Below are 6,183 nucleotides of genomic sequence, written 5' to 3'. Positions count from 1 at the left end.
TCATGTGATAGTAATTTATAAGTTTGATTGTTGGTCAATGGCATTTGTACTGAACAAAAATTCCATTTAAAATGTTTTCTTATATGGGACCAAATTTTTAGGGACTGCGATACAACTGGGTTCTGGCATTTAAATTTAGAAAGATCTGATGTACAGTATAGGAGTGACTTTACTGTGTTTGGGAAGAAAGCTTGATTTTCCAACCGTTCCCAGTCAGGTCTGGTTTTTCCGTCCCAGAATGACATACATCGAATATTACAGGACCAATAATACAGACTAAAGCTGGGTAGTCCTAATCCTCCCAAGAATTTTGGTCTTTGCAAAAAAACCTTTTTAATTCTGGGTGTTTTTTTATTCCAAATAAATGATGAGATAAGAGAATCAATTTTTTTTAAAAACTTTTTATGAATTATAATAGGGATGCATTGGAAAAGGAATAAATATTTTGGCAATACATTCATTCTAACTATATTTACACGACCAGCTAATGAGATGGGTAGATTACCTAGACGCTTAAATTGTTTGTCTGTTTGTTGGTAAAGATTCAGAAAATTTTGTTTAAAAAGTCCAGATATATCTTTTGTTATATTAATGCCTAGGTATCTGAAATTGTTCGAAACAACAAAAGGAAAAGGTGCCAGTATATTCAAGTTTGTATTGCTGAAATTTATGGGAAACAATATGCTCTTTGAAATATTAATCTTGTATCCTGATATGTCACTAAATTTAGAAAGGATAGTCATAATTGAAGGTATTGACGTAAGAGGGTCTGAAATGTACAAAAGCAGATCATCTGCGTATAAAGACACTCTATGCTCTGTATTTCCTCTCATAATCCCCTTATAGATGCTAGAGGAACGCAAGGATATGGCGAGGGGTTCAATGACCAAAGAAAATAAAAGGGGAGATAAAGGGCAGCCCTGTCTTGTTGAACGTTGGAGAGAAAAAGGACTTGAACAAATGTTGTTTGTTTGTACTGACGCCTTGGGATCGGCATAAAGTAACTTTATCATAGAGATATAATTAGAGCCAAAGCCAAACCTAGACAGGGTTGAAAAGAGAAAGTCCCATTCAACCCTGTCAAACGCCTTTTCTGCATCCAATGAGAGTAGCATCTCCAACCCTTCATTTTTAGGGTTACGGGTGTAAATAATATTAAACAACCTCCTGATGTTAAAAAACATTTGTCTATCCTTAATAAATCCCGTTTGGTCTGGGGACACAACAGTTGGAAGAATGCTTTCTAAACGTCTAGCTAGTATTTTAGCAAGTATTTTATTATCTACATTTAAAAGGCTAATTGGTCTGTAAGATCCCGGTTCGGTCGGATCTTTGCCAACTTTATGGATTAATGAGATATTAGCATCGTATAAGGTTGATGGTAAATGTCCTGTTGATAAGGCTTCATTATAGACCTGCAGTAGCAGTGGGGCAAGCTGATCCGTAAACATTTTATAAAACTCTGCGCTATACCCATCAGGACCTGGGCATTTAGATCTTTGCATGCTATGAATTGCGAATTTTATTTCTTCTTTTGTAATTTGTTCGTCTAACAACTTTTTACTTTTTAAGCTGATTGTGGGCATATGAATATTTTCAAAGAAATTGTCTATTAAGATTTGGTCTTTTTTAGATTCTGAGGAGTAACGTTTGGAGTAAAAACGTTTAAACACATCGTTAATTACTTTTCTAATCTGTGGTGGTTTGCCCTGAATTTATTTGTATTTCAGTAATTAGTCTTGAAGCTGTATTTTCTTTAATTTGTTGGGCTAATAATTTTCCAATCTTTTCGCCATGTTCATAATATTTATGTTTCAGTTGTGTTAATAGTTTTACGGTCTCAGTTGTATAGAGAAAATTAAGTTTACTCTGTACAGACAACCTTTTATTGTAGATATCAGGTGTAGGAGATATGGCATATTGTCTGTCAATTGTGATTAAATCTTCGGTTAGTTTTAATTCTTTTTCCTTTTGTTGTTTGTTTACGTGACTACTTATTGAAATAATTTGCCCTCGAATGTACACTTTTAGTGTTTCCCATAGTACAGATCTTTTGATTTCCGGCTTGTCGTTTATATCAAAAAATATCTTCATTTCTTTTTCAATATCTTCTACAATTTTGCGGTCTCCCAAAAGTGTATTATTAAATCTCCATTTCTTGTTTATTGGGTTCTGATCTATTGCAATTTGAAGAGTTACTGGGCTGTGATCAGATATTATGATCGCCTCGTAGTCACAACTGCTGATTTTTGATAAATACGCATAGTCCACCAAAAAAAAATCTATTATAGAATAGGAGTGATGCACGGGAGAGAAGAAAAAATATTTTTTAAAGTTTGGTGACAACGTGCGAAATGGATCAAACAATTTATATTTTTCCATGAATGTTTTTATAGCTTTTGTTGATTTTGAGATGGTGGATAATTTTTGAGATGATTTATCCATCATCGGATCCATAACTAGATTAAAGTCTCCTCCAATAATCAATTTATGAGAATTTATATTTGGAAGTAATGAAAAAAAAGTGTTAATAAAATTCTCATCATCAATATTGGGAGCATAGATATTAGCTAAAGTAACATTATCCTTATGTAATTTTCCTGTGATCATAACATACCGCCCATGAGAGTCTGATATTACAGTAGAGGGAACAAAAGGGATAGATTTTCTGATAATTATTGCTACTCCTCTGCTCTTAGTTGTAAAGTTGGAATGAAAAGTTTGTCCTATCCATTTTGCACTTAAATATTTATTTTCTCTTTCTCTTAAATGGGTTTTTTTGTAAGAACCCAATGTCAGTTCCTAATTTTCTGAGATGTGTCAAAACCTTTCCCCGTTTTACTGCTCCATTTAATCCTTTGCAATTCCATGACACCCATTTCACACCCCTTTCTACAGTAGAACCCGTTCTGTTATCTGCCGACATTTAGATTGTAAGGACAAAAAGAACACATTTTCAGTATTTTACAGACAACCTCTATAAATAACAATATTCTGATTAATTGCAGGTGAAAATATAAACAAAACAAGAAAACAAACTGTTCCTTCTCTGAACTCTTTAAACAAACAATTCTGCCAGAACCTAACCCAAGAGTGCGACTACAAAGAGAAAAATCTGAGTATATAAACTCAGAGAAGTAAGAGAACATATGACTTACCACTAAGCTCCTGTGAACTACATAACTTTTTAATAAGCATAATATTTACTTCCCAGCTCATAAAGTTTTTGACTGGCTTGACTCTGGCAGACTTTCAGCTCTCCTCTTGTGGGCACAGGGAGTTGGACCTGATGAATCTTTCCGCAGATGGTGGATCTTTGAAGACGTGTCGCATGCCGTCCACTGTTACCACAAGCCTGGCTGGAAACTGCATACTGTATGGGATTCCCGAGCTGCGAAGCTTTGCCTTCACCTGGTTGAACGCTGCTCATTGTCGTCCAACCTCCGGGCTTACGTCTGGAAAGATGTGAACTGGGGATCCTTCAAAGCTTAATTTACCCTTTGCCCGGGACAGAGACATAATTTTCTCTTTGTCAGAGAGGTAGTGGAGCCGGGCAATTATGGCTCGAGGTTTTTCTCCTATGCGTGGTTTTGGTGCGAGGCTTCTGTGAGCTTTATCAATCAGAATAGCCCGGTTAAAATTCTCTTCTCCAAGCACTTCCCCGAGAAATCTTGCCACAAACTTATTTGCATCTTTTGCTTCAATGCCTTCTGCGATCCCGACAATTCTAATGTTCTGCCTGCGGCTTCTGTTCTCCAAGTCAGAGCATTTGTCCGCCAGCCTCTTATTATCATCTACCAGCACTTGATATGATTTTTCAAGGGCCACCACTCTGTCAGACATGTCATTTAGAGATTTTTCCATGTCATCTTGTGTTTTTGCAGCTTCTTTCTGTGCTGCTGTTAGTTTATCTACCCGGCCTGCGAATTCAGCTCGGATAGTTTCCATGTTGCTTTCAGTCTGACATCACCAGGAAGCAATATCATCGCGTATTTCCTTGCAGTGGATTTCTATTTGGGCTTTAATGTCACTTTTCATATCTTCTCTATATATTTCAAAGTGATTTTTCAGCCCAGCACGCAGCATTGCGAGTGAAATTGTCCCGTCCTCCTTCGGGGGGGCGCGGCCAGCGTCAGCTGTGTTGCTTTTCTCCTCAGTTGAAAGCTGCGCGCCCGCCTCGATTGTCGTCTGCGTATATTTCTTTCCTTTCCTTGTATCCAATTTTAAGTTCCAGTCACGTAGCAGTCAGCTTACTAGAAGAGTGTAACTCTGGGAAGTATAATAAATTTTAATCAAGCTCGGAGCTGGTCCTTCGCGCTGCTTACTCCATGCGGACCGGAAGCGGAAGTCTTCAATCTTTGCAAGACCCGGGGATCCTCTGTGCCCAATAAAAAGTTTCAAGAAATACATCTCTAAATGTCCCCCAGATGCAAAATCTTTTTATCTGCATCCGAAGCGCTCCATCACCGCAGCATCGGAGGTTTGGTACTCCAGGAAATCGATGGGTGTCAACTACCTGGGAGCAATGCTAAAAAAAATGAGTGAAGAGGTCTGTACAACTACATAGCCCTATTTTGTCAAACCTCTCTTCTGATTTTGTTAATAGCCTTTGTGTTTACGATTGTTTCTTTAAGGTGGGTCTGTCGCCGATTTACACAAACCACAGCCTGCGGAGCACGGCTGTGGGTCGACTCTCAGACGCCGGTCTGGAATCACGCCAGATCATGTCTGTGACAGGGCACCGCTGTGAAAGCAGCCTGCAGGCTCAATGAGCTCTGTCACTTCAGGAAAGACGAGAATGGAGCAACATTCTGTCGTCCCGCAACGTCGCCACCAGCAGTGGTCAGGGTCCACAAAAATTAAACATCTGTCCTTCGAACAGCAATATGGTGGACATGCCAGTATCTCTTTCAAATTTTACGATTAATGGCAATGTTGAATTTAATTTTAAATAAACAATTCTGTCTTCCTAAAGCCGACTTTTTTGCTCGGTTCAAAGTTAACAGGCTCAATGTAAAATAACGTACTTATTAATTAATAAAACCATTTTTTTGGTTGTTGACAGCTAATATTCAGATTTATTGGTAGAAATCTCTTATAATAAAATCTTGGAAGCATCTTGTGTATTTGTTTCTTTAACATGCTTTGCTTCATTATCTGGATAATAACGAGCGGTAAGAGGTGCACAATGACGCTTTGATTATTTTATCATGACGATCACCATATGATCCTACTTTCTTCCGCTACAGTGCCGGCTCCGCATTTGTAGTCATGACAACGTGCAGCACCACATAAAAAATAGTACGGTTTCTGTGAAAAAGTGATCCAAACTGAACAAAAAACAAGAATAAAATACTAAAACTGATTGAAAATTTTTTTTTTGTGAGTGACCATGGTATAAGCGTGGCCTTCGATGTGTGCGTTATAACTTTTTAACGCCTGAACCGTCCTCCGCTTCGCGTCGTTAAAAAGTAATAATGCACACTTCGTCGGCCATTAACCCTTACATATTGACAAGATAGAGACAGTTGACCAAATATTCCTTTTAATTCGTCATGGTTGTTAATATCATGTACTGTATCCAGGTAGACAAATTATTTTGGTATTTTTTGATGAATTTCTAAGTAAAGTACAACTTTTGTGTGTGTGGGTGGATATGTGTGTGTGTGCAAGGGGTGGGGGGGGGGCTGAATGAGTTGTGTGACAGTGCTGACTGTGCAGCTCAAACAAATCACAGAGACACAAACAATTTAAGAAAAGGAATTCAGTCTTTTCTATATTTTTTCTATGGTAGAATGTCAGTGCATGTTAACAGGATGCAAATGGAAGAATAGTGTGTTTTGTTGCCATCTTGTGGTGAACATAAATAGAATAGTAGCATTTTTTCATTTTATTTTCATAACTCTAACTTCTTCCTCTTTCGCATCAGGGGTCGCCACATTTTCATAACTCTAACAATCTTTTTTTTTTAACGTAACAGTATTTTATTTTATTTATGTCTCATTTTGTGTACTATAAAACAGATGATTTATACATACATAAGTAAAATATGTTGCCATATATATTTAACTCATGTTTATCATGCTCTTGTAATGACTGCATTATGCCAAAATGAGAGGTACACTAAAGGGTCAAAAAGGGCATTACTGAAACATAAAATACAATACTTAATCTTACTAAGAT

Source organism: Oryzias latipes, chromosome 1 (genome assembly GCF_002234675.1).
Source record: "Oryzias latipes chromosome 1, ASM223467v1".
NCBI classification, from domain to species: Eukaryota; Metazoa; Chordata; class Actinopteri; order Beloniformes; family Adrianichthyidae; genus Oryzias; species Oryzias latipes.
The sequence above is the reverse complement of the archived record's forward strand: the minus strand, read 5'-3'. Positions refer to the sequence as shown.